General features: G+C 46.1%; 1 pseudogene; it reads left to right on the forward strand.

Annotated features, from left to right (window-relative positions):
- The first annotated feature begins 2,936 nt into the window (after nucleotides 1–2,936).
- Nucleotides 2,937–23,378, forward strand: part of LOC135534804 (sorting nexin-17-like) — a 29,626-nt pseudogene continuing 9,184 nt past the window's right edge.

Consider the following 23,378-nt stretch of genomic DNA (forward strand, 5'->3'; position numbering starts at 1 on the left):
AACCACTGTAGAGATGGCCTGGTTTAGTCAATTCAACCACTGTAGAGATGGCCTGGTTTAGTCAATTCAACCACTGTAGAGATGGCCTGGTTTAGTCAATTCAACCACTGTAGAGATGGCCTGGTTTAGTCAATTCAACCACTGTAGAGATGGCCTGGTTTAGTCAATTAAACCACTGTAGAGATGGCCTGGTTTAGTCAATTAAACCACTGTGGAGATGGCCTGGTTTAGGTAATTAAACCACTGTGGAGATGGCCTGGTTTAGGTAATTAAACCACTGTAGAGATGGCCTGGTTTAGTCAATTAAACCACTGTAGAGGTGGCCTGGTTTAGTCAATTAAACCACTGTGGAGATGGCCTGGTTTAGTCAATTAAACCACTGTGGAGATGGCCTGGTTTAGTCAATTAAACCACTGTGGAGATGGCCTGGTTTAGTCAATTAAACCACTGTGGAGATGGCCTGGTTTAGGTAATTAAACCACTAGAGATGGCCTGGTTTAGTCAATTAAACCACTGTGGAGATGGCCTGGATGTCAGGTTGAATTGTCTCCTGCTCTTTGATGATTTACAGATAGTTGAAGCCACGTCAGAAGACCTTCTCGGCTTATTGTAGATATAACCTTTTACTACAGATTGATGAGTTACAAATATAAGTGTTGATGTGGCCCTCGAATATCTCTCTCGTCTTCTCTCTCTCCACCACAGTGCGACAGGACCCCATGCTCGGAGCCAGTGAGATGTTCAACAGCTTTCTAAGGAAAGCCCAGCAGGTTGGTAGTGGAGCTAGCTAGGCATGTCTTCCGCCCTGGCTGTGTAATTGTTGTGTAGCTAGGCATGTCTTCCGCCCTGGCTGTGTAATTGTTGTGTAGCTAAGCATGTCTTCCGCCCTGGCTGTGTAATTGTTGTGTAGCTAGGCATGTCTTCCCGCCCTGGCTGTGTAATTGTTGTGTAGCTAAGCATGTCTTCCGCCCTGGCTGTGTAATTGTTGTGTAGCTAGGCATGTCTTCCGCCCTGGCTGTGTAATTGTTGTGTAGCTAAGCATGTCTTCCGCCCTGGCTGTGTAATTGTTGTGTAGCTAAGCATGTCTTCCGCCCTGGCTGTGTAATTGTTGTGTAGCTAAGCATGTCTTCCGCCCTGGCTGTGTAATTGTTGTGTAGCTAGGCATGTCTTCCGCCCCTGGCTGTGTAATTGTTGTGTAGCTAGGCATGTCTTCCGCCCTGGCTGTGTAATTGTTGTGTAGCTAGGCATGTCTTCCGCCCTGGCTGTGTAATTGTTGTGTAGCTAAGCATGTCTTCCGCCCTGGCTGTGTAATTGTTGTGTAGCTAGGCATGTCTTCCGCCCCTGGCTGTGTAATTGTTGTGTAGCTAGGCATGTCTTCCGCCCTGGCTGTGTAATTGTTGTGTAGCTAAGCATGTCTTCCGCCCTGGCTGTGTAATTGTTGTGTAGCTAGGCATGTCTTCCGCCCTGGCTGTGTAATTGTTGTGTAGCTAGGCATGTCTTCCGCCCTGGCTGTGTAATTGTTGTGTAGCTAGGCATGTCTTCCGCCCTGGCTGTGTAATTGTTGTGTAGCTAAGCATGTCTTCCGCCCTGGCTGTGTAATTGTTGTGTAGCTAGGCATGTCTTCCGCCCTGGCTGTGTAATTGTTGTGTAGCTAAGCATGTCTTCCGCCCTGGCTGTGTAATTGTTGTGTAGCTAGGCATGTCTTCCGCCCTGGCTGTGTAATTGTTGTGTAGCTAGGCATGTCTTTCACCCTGGCTGTGTAATTGTTGTGTAGCTAGGCATGTCTTCCACCCTGTGTTTTGTTCTACATAGGCTTTCTCATCCGGAGGTGTGTGTGTTGTGCGGGTGTGTCAGTCCTGTTCTACGTAGAGTGTGTGTGTGTGTGTGTGTGTGTGTGTGTGTGTGTGTCCTGTTCTACGTAGAATGTGTCTCATCCGGAGGGGTGTGTGTGTGTTGTGCATCAGTTGTTCTATATCGGCCGACTCCTCAGCAAGCTGCTTCTCTGTGATTCAGTGTGTGGTGTCTCTGCTCTGTGAGCCAGCAGGCTGACTCAGTAATGGCTTCAGTTTTGGTAATACGTTCAGCCATAGTGGGACTTTGAGGTTGATGAGTGGGACTTTAGTAATGAACTGAAATGTGAGTCACACCACAGAGGAAGAGGTGAAGGAGAGGATAACTGGACCCAAAATCTGTCTTGTTCAGCAGGTGGCTATGAAAAAAAGAAAATCAATTTTTTGCTTACCAAGCCACAAGTGTTTGTACAGAGGTAAATGAGAGAGTTGAAGTTTAACAAAATAAATGGACTTATTTCCTCCGTGATCTAAACCGGTCATTGTCCAATAGGAGACCCAGCAGTAAACCTGTCATTGTCCAATAGAGACCCAGCAGTAAACCTGTCATTGTCAATAGGAGACCCAGCAGTAAACCTGTCATTGTCCAATAGGAGGACCCAGCAGTAAACCTGTCATTGTCCAATAGGAGACCCAGCAGTAAACCTGTCATTGTCCAATAGGAGACCCAGCAGTAAACCTGTCATTGTCCAATAGGAGACCCAGCAGTAAACCTGTCATTGTCCAATAGGAGACCCAGCAGATTCCAACAGAAGAGGTACCTCTGGAGATCTACCTGTCTAAGAGGCAGAAGGTCACGGTCAACATCCTGACTTCTGACCAGACAGAGGACGTCCCCGAGGTAAGCTGTATGTGTGTGCTTGCCAGCCAGGACACATGCTGATTTTAAACGCTCTTCGTTTTTGATTCCGTTTTATTATTGTGGAAATTATGAATGATAATAATTGGATCTATAAATTCACAACACTAATGTTCAGTTGGTGAGGCATATCATAGTCTGATATTCCTACAGGGAATATCCGTGTTAGGAAACCTGTAGAGAGAGGGATTAAATTAAAGTACAGAATGTTTTGTCAGAACCAGAGAATGTTTGCCGAACCAGAGCACCAGAGAATGTTTGCCAGCAACAGAGCACCAGAGAATGTTTGCCAGCACCAGAGAATGTTTGCCAGCACCAGAGAATGTTTGCCAGCACCAGAGAATGTTTGCCAGCACCAGAGAATGTTTGCCAGCACCAGAGGATGTTTGCCAGCGACAGAGCACCAGAGAATGTTTGCCAGCACCAGAGCACAGAGAATGTTTGCCAGCACCAGAGAATGTTTGCCCAGCACCAGAGAATGTTTGCCAGCACCAGAGAATGTTTGCCAGAACCAGAGCACGAGAATGCTTGTTTGCCAGCGACAGAGCACCAGAGAATGTTTGCCAGCACCAGAGAATGTTTGCCAGCACCAGATAATGTTTGCCATACCAGATAATGTTTGCCAGCACCAGAGAATGTTTGCCAGCACCAGAGAATGTTTGCCAGCAACAGAGAATCCATCCACTCTTGACACTAGTTGACCCATAAGTGAATGCAGTACATTCTCTCAGATAGAAAGATAGACGTTTAACGCCATACAAACAGCTGCTTTTTTGTTCTTGTAACTACGACAACTGTAAACTAGTCTGTTGTTCTTCGTAAAACTGATGTTACCACAAGGACCATAGACCTCTCTCTCTCTCTGATATTTCAATAGGTTCAAGGCTGTATAAGTGTCAGTGGATAAAATCATTTTTTAGTTTTATATGTGTCAGAGGAAATAGGGAGTTGTGGATTCATTCAACCACAGAAAAATATGACCGAAGATGATCGTTCTGTCTGTCTTCTGGATTTGCAGGCTGTTGTGTCAAAGCTGGGACTTCAGACGACCTTACTGGTTACTTCAGTCTCTTCCTGGTTCGGGAAGGAGTGGACGGGGGCTTAACGTGTAGCACGGACTTTTAACCTTCGACCCTAACCTAACCATCCCATAACCCATATAGAGGACAGTTGGGAACGAAATATATTGATAATTTCTTAGAGGTCATCATATATAAGATGAATATTGATTTGACAGACATGAGGCCAAACCAATATATCACATGACCTTGAATGCTCATAGTTAATCAGCCTGAACTATCAGTCCTATAAAATCATCATGATGTCCTTGAATTGACATCTGTTGTTGACGGTATCTAGTGTTTCCTGTTGTTGACGGTCTCTCTAGTGTCTCCTGTTGTTGACGGTCTCTCTAGTGACTCCTGTTGTTGACGGTCTCCTAGTGTCTCCTGTTGTTGACGGTCTCTCTAGTGCCTCTTGTTGTTGACGGTCTCTCTAGTGTCTCCTGTTGTTGACGGTCTCTCTAGTGTCTCCTGTTGTTGACGGTCTCTCTAGTGACTCCTGTTGACGGTCTCTCTAGTGTCTCCTGTTGTTGACGGTCTCTCTAGTGACTCCTGTTGTTGACGGTCTCTCTAGTGACTCCTGTTGTTGACGGTCTCTCTAGTGACTCCTGTTGACGGTCTCTCTAGTGCCTCTTGTTGTTGACTCATTTTGAAAACTTTCTTTAAAAGAACACCGGAAAGATCCAGTCAGACATCTTCGTTGTTTCCTCTTTTTATTGTTGACTATATACTGTAAGCTGTTGACTAGATGTACCTACAGTTGGTAAACAGAGGAACAGAGGCTGGAGAGGCAGACCAGCAGCTGGAAGGTTGCTGGTTCAAGCCCCGGGTCGGTAAACAGACAAATGGGAATAGAACTGAACTGGCAGCTGGAAGGCTGATGGTCATCGATCCCATGTACCATCTCCTGCCATTGTGCTCTTGAGCAAGGCACCTAGCCCCCCTCCCATCCCCTCACACACACACACACACACACACACACACACACACACACACACACACACACACACACACACACACACACACACACACACACACACACACACCGTAAACTGCATCCAGGTGATGGATGCATTTGTTGTGGTTGGGAAAGGGAGACGTTTTCCATTCTAACCAATGGCTTATGGAGTATTATATTCCACAGGAGTCTCTATCCAGCATATTGTCCATCTAGAGTGTGATACTAGCTGGCTCCCCATGTAATCCCCTCCAGGAACAAAATGTCTGCCAAGGAACAAAATGTCTGCCATTGAGCATTATTGTCTGGGGGAGGGAAAAAAAAGGATAACACATTAGACCCCCCTGCACAGGCATTTCTGTTGAAATACATCAGCACAATGTTGATGGAGCACATTTCACTTTGATTATAACCCACAGACCCCCCCACCCCGAAATGAATATGAGTTGTTAGTCAAGCCAGCCGATAGTCCATGAGCACTCATGGCTAGGCTAATGAATTGTCTAAAACCAAAGGGTCCTCTGTTACTCGTCCTCATCAATATAAAAACAGATGAGTCACTTTCACTTAGTGGCAGCAGTAGTAGTAAACACGTTGTGCTTCTGATTATGGGCTGGCATTTCAATAGACATCTAGCTAGCTAGCCTAACGTTTAGCCTAATAATAGCTAGTGAGTTGAGAGCTAGCTAGTTAACTATTTGCTAGCTAACTAGAGATGTTACAGCAACCCTCAATCACATTTTATTTTCCTGTTGCACAAAGTTAGCTTTTTGGATGGCATCTTTTAACAGAAGAGAAATCTTATGTTAGGCCTTCCCAGACACTTAGTGGAAAACAGAATGATAGCTGGCCAGCAGATTAGCTAGACAAGTAACACATTGACGTTACCTGAAGTGAAATGTTGCTAGACCTTCATAGCAGTGATCATGTTGTCCTGATTTCATGAATCGCAACAACACAGCACTCAACCCTTAGCTACCCATAGGAGCTAAAATTAGCAAGATAAACTTGTTGTAGCTTTCCGGCAGATGAGACGCTTTGTGGCGTATTAATTTGGGATGCAGAAAGAGGGGGAAGTGGAGCTAGCTACAACTTGTTAACGGTGCTCACTGAAATCAGTAACAACAAACTCACGCCACGCAACAGGAAGTGGTCAGGGGCCAAGATTCCACAACCCACATTCCAGGAATTTTACTTAAAAAAACAAACAAAAAAAACGTCTTAGGGGACGAACACACTTAAATGGAAAGGAACTATACAAGGAACTATGCAAGGCATGGACATGTCAGTTTAGTTTTTTTTGCTGATTTCATTCCTAAAATCTCCCACTCGCAAAGGAATTGAGGAGCTGACGTAGCACCAGTGCAAAAGATTAGCTAATCACTTGGTCTATGTCCCGAAGGGCACCCTATTCCCTAAACTCACCTATGGGCCCTGTTCAAAAGTAGTGCACTACATAGGGACTAGGGTGCCATTTGGGACTTAGCCTAATTACCTTGATAACTGATTAAGTGTGAGAGCTACCAAACCCGCTGCCAAACCTCCTTCCTCCTCTGTTGGCTCCGTCCACTGGGGCCCTGTCTCCTTCCTCTTTTTCCTCTTCTTCCTGCCAAACACTCTTTTTCTCACACTCAAACATACCAACACCAACAGAAGAACGATTGCCTCTGTCGATAGAATCCACCTATTTCTGTTGGAACCGAACTGGGCAGGCAGGGTTCTGTCAAGAGTTCTGCTGAATGACGGAACGTGTAGAACTATTGAATATGGACTAAGGAATCATTTTCATGTCCGTTTCCAGCTCCCAGAGGAACTGTCCTGTTCTGCTAGACTCTCCAAGCTATAGAAACCAATAGTCGTGTTCTGTACTGAACTCCAAGCTATAGAAACCAGTAGTCGTGTTCTGTACTGAACTCCAAGCTATAGAAACCAATAGTCCTATTCTGTACTGAACTCTCCAAGCTATAGAAACCAATAGTCGTGTTTTGTACTGAACTCTCCAAGCTATAGAAACCAATAGTCATGTTCTGTACTGAACTCTCCAAGCTATAGAAACCAATAGTCATGTTCTGTACTGAACTCTCCAAGCTATAGAAACCAATAGTCGTGTTCTGTACTGAACTCTCCAAGCTATAGAAACCAATAACCGGTTCTGTACTGAACTCTCCAAGCTATAGAAACCAGTAGTCCTGTTCTGTACTGAACTCTCCAAGCTATAGAAACCAATAGTCCTATTCTGTACTGAACTCTCAAGCTATAGAAACCAATAGTCCTATTCTGTACTGAACTCTCCATAGAAACCAATAAACTGTTCTGTACTGAACTCTCCAAGCTATAGAAACCAATAGTCGTGTTCTGTACTAACTCTCCAAGTTATAGAAACCAATAGTACTGTTCTGTACTAAACATCTCCAATCCAAATTCACATCTAAATTCGGCTTTCTATTTCACAACAAAGCCTCCTTCACTCCCCGCCTCCGAACTTACCCTAGTAAAAACTGACTATCCTACCGATCCTCGATTCAACAATGTCATCTACAAAATAGCTTCCAATACTCTACTCAGCAAACTGGATGCAGTCTATCACAGTGCCCTCCGATTTGTTACCAAATCACCTTATACCACCCACCACTGCGATCTGTATGCTCGAGTCGGCTGGCCCTCGCTACATATTCGTCGCCAAACCCACTGGCTCCAGGTCATCTATAAGTCTATGCTAGGTAAAGCTCTGCCTTATCTCAGCTCACGGGTCACGATAACAACACCCACCCGTAGCACGCGCTCCAGCAGGTATATCTCACTGGTCATCACCATTGCCAACACCTCCTTTGGCCGACTTTCCTTACAGTTCTCTGCTGCCAGTGACTGGAACGAATTGCAAAAATTGCTGAAGCTGGAGACTTATATTTCCCTGACTAAATTTAAACATCAGCTATCTGAGCAGCTAACAGATCACTGCAGCTGTACATAGTCCATCTGTAAATAACCCACCCAATCTACCTACCTCATCCCCATACTGTTTTTATTTACTTTTCTGCTCTTTTGCACACCAGTATCACTACTTACACACCCTCATCTGCTCATCATCATCTGCTCATCTATCACTCCAGTGTTAATCTGCTAAATTGTAATTACTTTGCTACTATGGCCTATTTATTGCCTTAACTCCTCACGCCATTTCCACACACTGTATATAGACACTATTATTTTATATTGTATTATTGACTGTATGTTTGTTTATTCCATATGTAACTCTGTGTTGTTGTTTGTGTCACACTTCTCTTGGCCAAGTCGCAGTTGTGAATGAGAACTTGTTCTCAACTAGCCTACCTGGTTAAATATAGGGTTAGGGTTATACATATAAATACCTGGTTAAATAAAGGGTGAGGGTTATATATATAAATACCTGGTTAAATATAGGGTTAGGGTTATACATATAAATACCTGGTTAAATAAAGGGTTAGGGTTATATATATAAATACCTGGTTAAATAAAGGGTTATATATAAATACCTGGTTAAATAAAGGGTTATATATAAATACCTGGTTAAATAAAGGGTTATATATATAAATACCTGGTTAAATAAAGGGTTATATATAAATACCTGGTTAAATAAAGGGTTATATATATAAATACCTGGTTAAATAAAGGGTTATATATATAAATACCTGGTTAAATAAAGGGTCATATATAAATACCTGGTTAAATAAAGGGTTATATATATAAATACCTGGTTAAATATAGGGTTAGGGTTATATATAAATACCTGGTTAAATAAAGGGTTATATATAAATACCTGGTTAAATAAAGGGTTATATATATAAATACCTGGTTAAATAAAGTTATTTATATATAAATACCTGGTTAAATAAAGGGTTATATAAATACCTGGTTAAATAAAGGGTCATATATAAATACCTGGTTAAATAAAGGGTTATATATATAAATACCTGGTTAAATATAGGGTTAGGGTTTATATATAAATACCTGGTTAAATAAAGGGTTATATATATAAATACCTGGTTAAATATAGGGTTAGGGTTATATATAAATACCTGGTTAAATATAGGGTTAGGGTCATATATAAATACCTGGTTAAATAAAGGGTTATATATATAAATACCTGGTTAAATATAGGGTTAGGGTTATATATAAATACCTGGTTAAATAAAGGGTTATATATATATAAATACCTGGTTTAATAAAGGGTTATATATATATATAAATACCTGGTTAAATAAAGGGTTAGGGTTTATATATAAATACCTGGTTAAATAAAGGGTTATATATATATATGTAATAACTGCTACTGTCCTAAATGTAGCTGCTTAAAGGGAGCTGAACAGAACTCAACAGCAGGATGTGTCCCAAATTGCACTGTTTCCCTATATAGTGGACTAATTTAGACCAGAGCCCTATTCCCTATATAGTGGAACTACTATAGACCAGAGCCCTATTCCCTATATGGTGCACTACTATAGACCAGAGCCCTATTCCCTATATAGTACACTACTTTTGACCAGAGACCTATGGGCCACTATATAGGGTGCCATTTGGGAGCCACTCTCTCCAGACAGCTGCTGTTCCCCCTGGAGGTCTCAACTAAACAGCTGCAGTTTATCATCTCTGTCTGGTACTGGGTTCTGTCTAGATGGACTGTCCTCATCTCTGTCTGGTACTGGGTTCTGTCTAGATGGACTGTCCTCATCTCTGTCTGGTACTGTTCTGTCTAGCTGACTGTCCTCATCTCTGTCTGGTACTGGGTTCTGTCTAGATGGACTGTCCTCACTATCTGTCTGGTACTGGACCCTACTGGGTTCTGTCTAGATGGACTGTCCTCATCTCTGTCTGGTACTGGGTTCTGTCTAGATGGACTGTCCTCATCTCTGTCTGGTACTGGGTTCTGTCTAGATGGACTGTCCTAATCTCTGTCTGGTACTGGCTTCTGTCTAGATGGACTGTCCTCATCTCTGTCTGGTACTGGGTTCTGTCTAGTTGGACTGTCCTCATCTCTGTCTGGTACTGGGTTCTGTCTAGATGGACTGTCCTCACTATCTGTCTGGTACTGGACCCTACTGGGTTCTGTCTAGATGGACTGTCCTCATCTCTGTCTGGTACTGGTTCTGTCTAGATGGACTGTCCTCATTCTGTCTGGTACTGCTTCTGTCTAGATGGACTGTCCTCATCTCTGTCTGGTACTGGGTTCTGTCTGGATGAGACTTGTCTAATCTCTGTCTGGTACTGGGTTCTGTCTAGATGGACTGTCCTCACTATCTGTCTGGTACTGACCCTACTGGGTTCTGGGCCTAGATGGACTGTCCTCATCTCTGTCTGGTACTGGCTTCTGTCTAGATGGACTGTCCTCATCTCTGTCTGGTACTGGGTTCTGTCTAGTTGGACTGTCCTCATCTCTGTCTGGTACTGGGTTCTGTCTAGATGGACTGTCCTCACTATCTGTCTGGTACTGGACCCTACTGGGTTCTGTCTAGATGGACTGTCCTCATCTCTGTCTGGTACTGGGTTCTGTCTAGATGGACTGTCCTCATCTCTGTCTGGTACTGGGTTCTGTCTAGATGGACTGTCCTCATCTCTGTCTGGTACTGGGTTCTGTCTAGATGGACTGTCCTCATCTCTGTCTGGTACTGGGTTCTGTCTAGTTGGACTGTCCTCATTTCTGTCTGGTACTGGGTTCTGTCTAGATGGACTGTCCTCATCTCTGTCTGGTACTGGGTTCTGTCTAGATGGACTGTCCTCATCTCTGTCTGGTACTGGGTTCTGTCTAGTTGGACTGTCCTCATTTCTGTCTGGTACTGGGTTCTGTCTAGATGGACTGTCCTCATCTCTGTCTGTTTGTTGTCATCTTTGTTGTTATCTAAATCAGATCAGGCTGTACTGCTCAGCACTCCTTTTTACTCTCTCTCTCCTTCTCCCTCTTCTCTCTCTCTCCTTCTCCATCTTCTCTCTCTCTCCTTCTCCCTCTCCTCTCTCTCTCCTTCTCCCTCTCCTCTCTCTCTCCTTCTCCCTCTTCTCTCTCTCTCTTTCTCTCTAGTTGTGAGGAAGCTGCAGGATTTTGAGCTGCCGTACGTATCTGTCACCAGTTTACGGAGCTCGGAGTTCTACATCGCCCTTCGTAAAAGGTATGATACCGCTCCACAAACATGAACTAAGACTGACTCCGCCCCACTCTGTTAGACTGACTCTGCCCCACTCTGTTAGACTGACTCCGCCCCACTCTGTTAGACTGACTCCGCCCCACTCTGTTAGACTGACTCCGCCCCACTCTGTTAGACTGACTCCGCCCCACTCTGTTAGACTGACCCCACTCTGTTAGACTGACCCCACTCTGTTAGACTGACCCCACTCTGTTAGACTGACCCCACTCTGTTAGACTGACCCCACTCTGTTAGACTGACCCCACTCTGTTAGACTGACCCCACTCTGTTAGACTGACCCTACCCCACTCTGTTAGACTGACCCTACCCCACTCTGTTAGACTGACTCTGCCCCACTCTGTCAGACTGACCCCACTCTGTTAGACTGACCCCACTCTGTTAGACTGACCCCACTCTGTTAGACTGACCCTACCCCACTCTGTTAGACTGACCCTACCCCACTCTGTTAGTCTGACCCTACCCCACTCTGTTAGACTGACTCTGCCCCACTCTGTCAGACTGACCCCACCCCACTATGTCAGACTGACGCCGCCCCACTCTGTCAGACTGGCGCCCACTCTGTCAGACTGGCCGCCTCTGTCAGACTGACGCCGCCCCCACTCTGTCAGACTGACGCCGCCCCACTCTGTCAGACTGACGCCGCCCACTCTGTCAGACTGGCGCCGCCCCACTCTGTCAGACTGACGCCGCCCTACTCTGTCAGACTGACGCCGCCCCACTCTGTCAGACTGACGCCGCCCCCACTCTGTCAGACTGACGCCGCCCCACTCTGTCAGACTGACGCCGCCCCCACTCTGTCAGACTGACGCCGCCCCACTCTGTCAGACTGACGCCGCCCACTCTGTCAGACTGACGCCGCCCCACTCTGTCAGACTGACGCCGCCCCACTCTGTCAGACTGGACGCCGCCCCTCTGTCAGACTGACGCCGTCCCACTCTGTCAGACTGACGCCGCCCCACTCTGTCAGACTGACGCCGCCCCACTCTGTCAGACTGACGCCGCCCCACTCTGTCAGACTGACGCCCGCCCCACTCTGTCAGACTGACGCGCCACCTGTCACTCTGTCAGACTGACGCCGCCCTGACTCTGTCAGACTGACTCTGCCCCACTCTGTCAGACTGACTCTGCCCCACTCTGTCAGACTGACTCTGCCCCACTCTGTCAGACTGACTCCGCCCCACTCTGTCAGACTGACGCCGCCCCACTCTGTCAGACTGACGCCGCCCCACTCTGTCAGACTGACTCTGCCCCACTCTGTCAGACTGACTCCGCCCACTCTGTCAGACTGACGCCGCCCACTCTGTCAGACTGACGCCGCCCCCCACTCTGTCAGACTGACGCCGCCCCACTCTGTCAGACTGACGCCGCCTCACTCTGTCAGACTGACGCCGCCCACTCTGTCAGACTGACGCCGCCCCACTCTGTCAGACTGACGCCGCCCCACTCTGTCAGACTGACTCCGCCCCACTCTGTCAGACTGACTCCGCCCCACTCTGTCAGACTGACTCCCACTCTGTCAGACTGACTCCCACTTCACTCTGTCAGACTGACTCCAGCCCCACTCTGTCAGACTGACTCCGCCCCACTCTGTCAGACTGACTCCGCCCCACTCTGTCAGACTGACTCCGCCCCACTCTGTCAGACTGACTCCGCCCCACTCTGTCAGACTGACTCCGCCCCACTCTGTCAGACTGACTCCGCCCCACTCTGTCAGACTGACGCCGCCCCACTCTGTTAGACTGACTCTGCCCCACTCTGTCAGACTGACTCTGCCCCACTCTGTCAGACTGACTCCGCCCCACTCTGGATCCCTAAAATGAGTAAACGGTCTCCGATTTACCCCTGGTGTATATATTGTCAATGTCGGTCTGTTTTAAATACAGTTGAAGTCGAAAGTTTTTCACAATTCCTGACATTTAATCCTATTAAAAAAGACCCTGTCTTAGGCCACTTTATTTTATTTATTTATTTTATTATATTATATAAGAATGTGCAATGTCAGAATAATAGTAGAGTGATTTATTTCAGCTTTTATTTCTTTCATCACATTCCCAGTGGGTCAGACGTTTACATACACTCAATTAGTATTTGGTAGCATTGCCTTTAAATGGTTTAACTTGGGTCAAATGTTTCAGGTAGCCTTCCACAAGCTTCTCACAGTGAGTTGGGTGAATTTTGGCCCATTCCTCCTGACAGAGCTGGTGTAACTGAGTCAGGTTTGTTGGCCTCCTTGCTCACACACGCTTTTTCAGTTCTGCCCACACATTTTTTATAGGATTGAGGCCAGGGTTTTGTGATGGCCACTCCAATACCTTGACTTTGTTGTCCATTTTGCCACAACTTTGGAAGTATGCTTGGGGTCATTGTCCATTTGGAAGACCCATTTGCGACCAACCTTTAGCTTCCTGACTGTTGTCTTGAGATGTTGCTTCAATATATCCACATAATTTTACTACCTCATAATGCCATCTATTTTGTGAAGTGGACCAGTCCCTCCTGCAGCAAAGCACCCCACAACATGGTGCTGCCACCCCCATGCTTCACGGTTGGGATGGTGTTCTTCGGCTTGCAAGCGTCCCCCCTTTTTCCTCCAAACATAACGATGGTCATTATGGCCAAACAGTTCTATTTTTGTTTCATCAGACCAGAGGACATTTCTCCAAACAGTACAGTCTTTGATCTTTGTCCCCATGTGCAGTTGCAAACCATAGTCTGGCTTTTTTATGGCGGTTTTGGAGCAGTGGCTTCTTCCTTGCTGAGCAGCCTTTCAGGTTATGTCGATATAGGACTCGTTTTACTGTGGATATAGATGCATTTGTACCAGTTTCCTCCAGCATCTTCACAAGGTCCTTTGCTGTTGTTCTGGGATTGATTTGCACTTTTCACACTAAAGTACGTTCATCTCAAGGAGACAGAACGCGTCTCCTTCCTGAGCGGTATGACGGCTGCGTGGTCCCATGGTGTTTATACTTGCGTACTGTTGTTTGTACAGATGAACGTGGTACCTTCAGGCGTTTGGAAATTGCTCCCAAGGATGAACCAGACTTGTGGAGGTCTACAATTTTTTTTGATTTTCCCATGATGTCAAGCAAAGAGGCACTGAGTTTGAAGGTCGGGCTTTGAAATACATCCACAGGTACATCTCCAATTGACTCCAATGATGTCAATTAGCCTATCAGAGGCTTCTAAAGCCATGACATTATTGTCTAGAATTTTCCAAGCTGTTTAAAGGCACAGTCCACTTAGTGTATGTAAACTTCTGACCCACTGGAATTGTGATACAGTGAAGTATAAGTGAAATAATCTGTCTGTAAACAATTGTTGGAAAAATTACGTGTCATGCACACAGCAGATGTCCTAACCGACTTGCAAAAACAATAGTTTCTTTATCAATAAATTTGTGGAGTGTTTGAAAAACAAGTTTTAATGACTCCAACCTAAGTGTATGTAAACTTCGGACTTCAACTGGCCAACTGATTTGAAATTCTGATTGGAAATGCAGACTGAAGTATCCGGGTTCAAACCTTTCAGTGCCGTGAGCGTCACACGGGCAGTATCGCAGCTTTCATTGATCCTCAAAGAACACTGCCGGGATGTCTGTGGTGGAACAACACACTGCCGGGATGTCTGTGATGGGAACAACACACTGCCGGGATGTCTGCTGGTGGGAACAACACACTGCCGGGATGTCTGTAGTGGGAACAACACACTGCCGTGATGTCTGTGTGGGAACAACACACTGCCGGGATGTCTGTAGTGGGAACAACACACTGCCGGGATGTCTGTAGTGGGAACAACACACTGCCGGGATGTCTGTAGTGGGAACAACACACTGCCGTGATGTCTGTAGTGGGAACAACACACTGCCGGGATGTCTGTAGTGGGAACAACACACTGCCGGGATGTCTGTAGTGGGAACAACACACTGCCGGGATGTCTGTAGTGGGAACAACACACTGCCGGGATGTCTGTAGTGGGAACAACACACTGCCGGGATGTCTGTAGTGGGAACAACACACTGCCGGGATGTCTGTAGTGGGAACAACACACTGCCGGGATGTCTGTAGTGGGGAACAACACACTGCCGGGATGTCTGTAGTGGGAACAACACACTGCCGGGATGTCTGTAGTGGGAACAACACACTGCCGGGATGTCTGTAGTGGGAACAACACACTGCCGGGATGTCTGTAGTGGGAACAACACACTGCCGGGATGTCTGTAGTGGAACAACACACTGCCGGGATGTCTGTAGTGGGAACAACACACTGCCGGGATGTCTGTAGTGGGAACAACACACTGCCGGGATGTCTGTAGTGGGAACAACACACTGCCGGGATGTCTGTAGTGGGAACAACACACTGCGGGGATGTCTGTAGTGGGAACAACACACTGCCGGGGATGTCTGTAGTGGGAACAACACACTGCCGGGATGTCTGTAGTGGGAACAACACACTGCCGGGATGTCTGTAGTGGGAACAACACACTGCCGGGATGTCTGTAGTGGGAACAACACACTGCCGGGATGTCTGTAGTGGGAACAACACACTGCCGTGATGTCTGTAGTGGGAACAACACACTGCCGGGATGTCTGAAGTGGGAACAACACACTGCCGGGATGTCTGTAGTGGGAACAACACACTGCCGTGATGTCTGTAGTGGGAACAACACACTGCGGGGATGTCTGTAGTGGGAACAACACACTGCCGTGATGTCTGTAGTGGGAACAACACACTGCGGGGATGTCTGTAGTGGGAACAACACACTGCCGTGATGTCTGTAGTGGGAACAACACACTGCGGGGATGTCTGTAGTGTAGCAGGGTCGTTACAGGCTGTAGTGAGAACAACTCTTTTCTGCAGCCACAACAGTATATTGGACATCCGTTCTTGACTGCTATCCAAATGGTTTGTGTTCATTGAAATTCAAGCATTGTGAGTGTTGATAACCAATACTCTATCTCTGTCTCTCTGTCTGTCTCTGTCTCTCTGCCTGTCTCTGTCTCTCTCTGTCTCTCTCTGTATAGTTACTGGGACACAGCGTATGACAGTGATGTCATGGACAACAGAGTGGGACTGAACCTACTGTACACTCAGGTGAGTTCTGAACCCACTATATATATACATATATATATATATATATATATATATATATACATACATACATACATACATACATACATACATACATACATACATACATACATACATACATACATACATACATACATACATACATACATACATACATACATACATACACACACTACCATTCAAATGTTTGGGGTCACTTAGAAATGTCGTTGTTTTAGAAGAAAAGCAAAAAAAAATCCATTAAAATAACATCAAATTGATCAGAAATACAGAGTCAGACTGTTCTTGTTCTGAGAAAGGAAGGCTATTCCATGCGAGCTATGCCAAGACACTGAAGATCTCGTACAACGCTATGTACTACTCCCTTCACAGAACAGCGCAAACTGGCTCTAACCGGAATAGAAAGAGGAGTGGGAGGCCCCGGTGCACAACTGAGCAAGAGGACAAGTACATTAGAGTGTCTAGTTTGAGAAAAAATGCCTCAAGTCATCAACTGGCAGCTTCATTAACTATTACCCACAAAACACCAGTCTCAACGTCAACAGTGAAGAGGTGACTCCGGGATGCTGGCCTTCTAGGCAGAATTCCTCTGTCCAGTGTCTGTGTTCTTTTGCCCATCTTTATCTGTTCTTTTTATTGGCCAGTCTGAGATATGGCTTTTTTTTTTGCAAACACTCCCTAGAAGGACAGCATCCCGGAATTTGAATCTTGGATCTTCAACCAATGGCCCAATTAAAATATGTAGTTGTATCAAGTCTTAAAGGTATTTTAGCTCCAATCACAGACGACAGAACCCCCAGAACCCCCAGGAACCACCACTTCCTCACTAATAGTAATGCTTCTAACAGTCTACTGTCCTCATTTTTCAAATGTAATGTTATTTCCCTGCTCCTTTTCTCCTCTCCTCCTCCTTCCCTGACCCCTCCTCTGCAACCCTGCTCCCTTCCATTATCCAATGAGGTTGTCAGGGAGGTGTGGCATCCTAAAGTCATGGTTGTGCCAAATGGCACCCTACTCTCAAATTACTGCACTACTTTTTACTATGGCCTGTAGTCCTCTGGTCCAAATTACTGCACTACTTTTTACTATGGCCTGTAGTCCTCTGGTCAAATTACTGCACTACTTTTTACTATGGCCTGTTGTCCTCTGGTCCAAATTACTGCACTATATAGAGAGTAGGGTGCCATTGGCAACAGAGCTCGCCCTCTATGCAGACACACACACACACATTCAGCAGCAACAACATGCTGTTTTCTTACGCAGATTGCTGATTTGATTAGAATCTGCCTGCTGGCTGGCTGCTGGCTCAGCGTTCCATGTGTGTGTGTTTGGCAGGCTGTTGACTCAGTGTGGGCGCATAGCTAATGTTACGGGCCAAAGAATGCAATCTTTTCTTGGAAAGAGAATCAACTCGTGTGTGTGTGTGTGTGTGTGTGTGTGTGTGTGTGCTTGCCATTTTGTGCAACTTGTGTGTGTCATTTCACTTGTGTGTATGTGTGTGTTTAATTCAACTTGAACAAAACAACAGTGGAATAGTTTGTTTTGAACTTAAAATCCGAGAAACACATTTGTATTCTATGTAAAGCCTCTCCCAAGAATGGTTTAGAGCAGAAAGGTGATTGTTGTCTCTCTCCTCTCCTAGACGGTGTCTGACATAGAGAGAGGCTGGATCCTCGTTAACAAGGACCAGCACAGGCAGCTGAAATCACTGCAGGAGAAAGGATCCAAGAAAGAAGTAAGTATGGGCTGATCCTCGTAATGCAACACTGTCTCCTCCGGCTGTAACCGTGTCTCCTCCGGCTGTAACCGTGTCTCCTCCGGCTGTAACCGTGTCTCTTCCGGCTGTAACCGTGTCTCCTCCGGCTGTAACCGTGTCTCCTCCGGCTGTAACCGTGTCCCCTCCGGCCGTAACCGTGTCCCCTCCGGCCGTAACCGTGTCTCTCCTCCGGCCGTAACCGTGTCTCTCCCTCCGGCCGTAACCGTGTCTCTCCTCCGGCCCCGTAACGTGTCTCTCCTCCGGCCGTAACCGTGTCTCTCCCTCCGGCCGTAACCGTGTCTCTCCTCCGGCCGTAACCGTGTCTCTCCTCCGGCCGTAACCGTGTCTCTCCTCCGGCCGTAACCGTGTCTCTCCTCCGGCCGTAACCGTGTCTCTCCTCCGGCCGTAACCGTGTCTCCTCCCGGCCGTAACCGTGTCTCTCCTCCGGCCGTAACCGTGTCTCTCCTCCGGCCGTAACCGTGTCTCTCCTCCGGCCGTAACCGTGTCTCTCCTCCGGCCGTAACCGTGTCTCTCCTCCGGCCGTAACCGTGTCTCTCCTCCGGCCGTAACCGTGTCTCTCCTCCGGCCGTAACCGTTTCTCTCCTCCGGCCGTAACCGTGTCTCTCCTCCGGCCGTAACCGTGTCTCTCCTCCGGCCGTAACCGTGTCTCTCCTCCGGCCGTAACCGTGTCTCTCCTCCGGCCGTAACCGTGTCTCTCCTCCGGCCGTAACCGTGTCTCTCCTCCGGCCGTAACCGTGTCTCTCCTCCGGCCGTAACCGTGTCTCTCCTCCGGCCGTAACCGTGTCCCCTCCGGCCGTAACCGTGTCCCCCCCGGCCGTAACCGTGTCCCCTCCGGCTGTAACCGTGTCTGCCAGCTATCTAGTGGAGAAGAAGCTAACATTCCACACCTTGTACTCTTTGTCATGTCACAGGGATATTGTCATGCTGAAACTGGAAACGTTCTTTCCCAAACTTTTGCCACAAAGTTGGAAGTACAGAATCTTCTAGAATGTCATTGTATGTTGAAGCGTTAAGATTTCCCTTCACTGGAACTAAGAGGTCTGAACCATGAAAAACAGCCCCAGAACATTATTCCTTCTCCATCCAGCTCTACAGTTGGCACTAACCATTCTCCTGCCGTTCCACTGCTCCAGAGTCCAATGACAGTGAGCTTTACACCACCCAGTCGACACTTGGCATTGCGCATGGTGATCTTAGGCCTGTGTGCTGCTGCTCGGCCATGGAAAGCCATTTCATGAAGCTCGGCGAACAGTTCTTGTGCTGATGTTGCTTCCAGAGGCAGTTGGGAACTCGGTAGTGAGTGTAGCAACCCGAGGACAGACTGACTGTCAGCAGGTGTGGCTGAAATAGATCCACTGATTTGGAGGGTTCTCCACATACTGCTGTATATACAGTGAATATCAAATGATTTTCCAGTGCTTCATGTTCTCTACGTCTCTCTCCAGTTCATTAGGCTGTGCCAGACGCTGAAGTACTTGGCTACATACAGTTTGACCGTGTGTGACAGACTTCCGGAGAAGGGCTGTCACGCGATCGCCTCCGCTGGCAACAACGAACTCAACTTCCAGGTCAAGCTACCCAATGAGCAGATGAAGAGGGAAGCTTCAGGTCCGCGCGCATGATAGGTGCTGGAGGGTTACTTCCTCTGTAAGTAACCCTCCCCAATATTACTCTCGTTACTCCTCCCCAACATAAAGTTATTATATTCGTCACTCTAGAGTGATGGTGCTCCTAGACTGATCTATGGTTACTAGAGTGATGGTGCTCCTAGACTGATCTATGGTTCTCTATTCTCCTCTTCTCTATTCTCCTGTCCTCTTCTCTATTCCCTCTTCTCTATTCTCCTCTTCTCTATTCTCCTCTCTGTCCTCTTCTCTATTCTCCTCTCTGTCCTCTTCTCTATTCTCCTCTCCTGTCCTCTTCTCTATTCTCCTCTTCTCTATTCTCCTCTTCTCTATTCTCCTCTCCCCGTCCTCTTCTCTATTCTCCTCTCCTGTCCTCTTCTCTATTCTCCTCTCCTGTCCTCTTCTCTATTCTCCTCTCCTGTCCTCTTCTCTATTCTCCTCTCCTGTCCTCTTCTCTATTCTCTCCTCTCCTGTCCTCTTCTCTATTCTCCTCTCCTGTCCTCTTCTCTATTCTCCTGTCCTCTTCTCTATTCTCCTCTCCTCTATTCTCCTCTCCTCTATTCTCCTCTTCTCTATTCTCCTCTTCTCTATTCTCGTCTTATCTATTCTCCTCTTCTCTATTCTCCTCTTCTCTATTCTCCTCTCCTCTTCTCTATTCTCCTCTCCTTCTCTATTCTCCTCTCCTTCTCTATTCTACTCTCCTCCTCTATTCTCCTCTTCTCTATTCTCCTCTCCTCTTCTCTATTCTCCTCTTCTCTATTCTCCTCTTCTCTATTCTCCTCTTCTCTATTCTCCTCTCCTTCTCTATTCTACTCTCCTCTATTCTCCTCTTCTCTATTCTCCTCTCCTCTATTCTCCTCTTCTCTATTCTCCTCTCCTCTATTCTCCTCTTCTCTATTCTCCTCTTCTCTATTCTCCTCTTCTCTATTCTCCTCTTCTCTATTCTCCTCTTCTCTATTCTCCTCTTCTCTATTCTCCTCTTCTCTATTCTCCTCTTCTCTATTCTCCTCTTCTCTATTCTCCTCTTCTCTATTCTCCTCTTCTCTATTCTCCTCTTCTCTATTCTCCTCTTCTCTATTCTCCTCTTCTCTATTCTCCTCTTCTCTATTCTCCTCTTCTCTATTCTCCTCTTCTCTATTCTCCTCTTCTCTATTCTCCTCTTCTCTATTCTCCTCTTCTCTATTCTCCTCTTCTCTATTCTCCTCTTCTCTATTCTCCTCTTCTCTATTCTCCTCTCCTTCTCTATTCTCCTCTCCTGTCCTCTTCTCCTCTTCTCTATTCTCCTCTCCTCTTCTCTATTCTCCTCTTCTCTATTCTCCTCTTCTCTATTCTCCTCTCCTGTCCTCTTCTCTATTCTCCTCTCCTGTCCTCTTCTCTATTCTCCTCTCCTGTCCTCTTCTCTATTCTCCTCTCCTGTCCTCTTCTCTATTCTCCTCTTCTCTATTCTCCTCTCCTGTCCTCTTCTCTATTCTCCTCTTCTCTATTCTCCTCTCCTGTCCTCTTCTCTATTCTCCTCTCCTGTCCTCTTCTCTATTCTCCTCTCCTGTCCTCTTCTCTATTCTCCTCTCCTGTCCTCTTCTCTATTCTCCTCTCCTGTCCTCTTCTCTATTCTCCTCTCCTGTCCTCTTCTCTATTCTCCTGTCCTCTTCTCTATTCTCCTCTCCTCTATTCTCCTCTTCTCTATTCTCCTCTTCTCTATTCTCCTCTTCTCTATTCTCGTCTTCTCTATTCTCCTCTTCTCTATTCTCCTCTCCTTCTCTATTCTCATCTCCTTCTCTATTCTACTCTCCTCCTTCTATTCTCCTCTTCTCCTATTCTCCTCCTCTTCTCTATTCTCCTCTTCTCTATTCTCCTTTCTCTATTCTCCCTCTTCTCTATTCTCCTCTTCTCTATTCTCCTCTCCTCTTCTCTATTCTCCTCTCCTCTATTCTCCCTCTTCTCTATTCTCCTTTCTCTATTCTCCTCTTCTCTATTCTCCTCTTCTCTATTCTCCTCTTCTCTATTCTCCTCTTCTCTATTCTCCTCTTCTCTATTCTCCTCTTCTCTATTCTCCTCTTCTCTATTCTCCTCTTCTCTATTCTCCTCTTCTCTATTCTCCTCTTCTCTATTCTCCTCTTCTCTATTCTCCTCTTCTCTATTCTCCTCTTCTCTATTCTCCTCTTCTCTATTCTCCTCTTCTCTATTCTCCTCTTTTCTAATCTCCTCTTCTCTATTCTCCTCTTCTCTATTCTCCTCTTCTCTATTCTCCTCTTCTCTATTCTCCTCTTCTCTATTCTCCTCTTCTCTATTCTCCTCTTCTCTATTCTCCTCTTCTCTATTCTCCTCTCCTGTCCTCTTCTCCTCTTCTCTATTCTCCTCTTCTCTATTCTCCTCTTCTCTATTCTCCTCTTCTCTATTCTCCTCTTCTCTATTCTCCTCTTCTCTATTCTCCTCTTCTCTATTCTCCTCTTCTCTATTCTCCTCTCCTGTCCTCTTCTCTATTCTCCTGTCCTCTTCTCTATTCTCCTGTCCTCTTCTCTATTCTCCTCTTCTCTATTCTCCTCTTCTCTATTGTCCTCTTCTCTATTGTCCTCTTCTCTATTCTCCTCTTCTCTATTCTCCTCTTCTCTATTCCTCCTTTCTCTATTCTCCTCTTCTCTATTCTCCTCCTCTTCTCTATTCTCCTTTCATTCCTCCTCTCCTCTTCTCTATTCTCCTCTCTCTTCTCTATTCTCCTCTTCTCTATTCTCCTCTTCTCTATTCTCCTCTTCCTATTCTCCTCTTCCTCTATTCTCCTCTCCTCTTCTCTATTCTCCTCTCCTTCTCTATTCTCCTCTCCTTCTCTATTCCTCCTCTCCTTCTCTATTCTCTCTCCTGTCCTCTTCTCTATTCTCCTCTTCTCTATTCTCCTCTTCTCTTCTCCTCTTCTCTCTTCTCTATTCTCCTCTTCTATTCTCCTCTTCTCTATTCTCCTCTTCTCTATTCTCCTCTTCTCTATTCTCCTCTTCTCTATTCTCCTCTCCTTCTCTATTCTCCTCTTCTCTATTCTCCCTCTCCTTCTCTATTCTCCTCTTCTCTTCTCCTCCCTGTCCTCTTCTCTATTCTCTGTCCTCTTCTCTATTCTCCTGTCCTCTTCTCTATTCTCCTCTTCTCTATTCTCCTCTTCTCTATTGTCCTCTTCTCTATTCTCCTCTTCTCTATTCTCCTCTTCTCTATTCTCCTCTCCTGTCCTCTTCTCTATTCTCCTGTCCTCTTCTCTATTCTCCTCTTCTCTATTCTCCTCTTCTCTATTCTCCTCTCCTCTTCTCTATTCTCCTCTTCTCTATTCTCCTCTCCTCTTCTCTATTCTCCTCTCCTCTTCTCTATTCTCCTCTTCTCTATTCTCCTCTTCTCTATTCTCCTCTTCTCTATTCTCCTCTTCTCTATTCTCCTCTCCTCTTCTCTATTCTCCTCTCCTTCTCTATTCTCCTCTCCTTCTCTATTCTCCTCTCCTTCTCTATTCTCCTCTCCTGTCCTCTTCTCTATTCTCCTCTTCTCTATTCTCCTCTTCTCTATTCTCCTCTCCTCTTCTCTATTCTCCTCTTTCTATTCTCCTCTCCTCTTCTCTATTCTCTCTCTTCTCTATTCTCCTCTCCTCTTCTCTATTCTCCTTTCTCTATTCTCCTCTTCTCTATTCTCCTCTTCTCTATTCTCCTCTTCTCTCTATTCTCCTCTTCTCTATTCTCTATTCTCCTCTTCTCTATTCTCCTCTTCTATTCTCCTCTCCCGTCCTCTTCTCTATTCTCCTCTTCTCTATTCTCCTCTTCTCTATTCCTCCTCTTCTCTATTCTCCTCTCCTTCTCTCTTCTCTATTCTCCTCTCCTTTCTCTATTCTCCTCTCTCTATTCTCTCCTCTCTTTCTCTATTCTCCTCTTCTCTATTCTCCTCTCCTATTCTTCTCTATTCTCCTCTTCTCTATTCTCCTCTTCTCTATTCTCCTCTCCTCTTCTCTATTCTCCTCTCCTT

This window comes from Oncorhynchus masou, unplaced genomic scaffold, assembly GCF_036934945.1.
Source record: "Oncorhynchus masou masou isolate Uvic2021 unplaced genomic scaffold, UVic_Omas_1.1 unplaced_scaffold_3956, whole genome shotgun sequence".
NCBI lineage: Eukaryota > Metazoa > Chordata > Actinopteri > Salmoniformes > Salmonidae > Oncorhynchus > Oncorhynchus masou.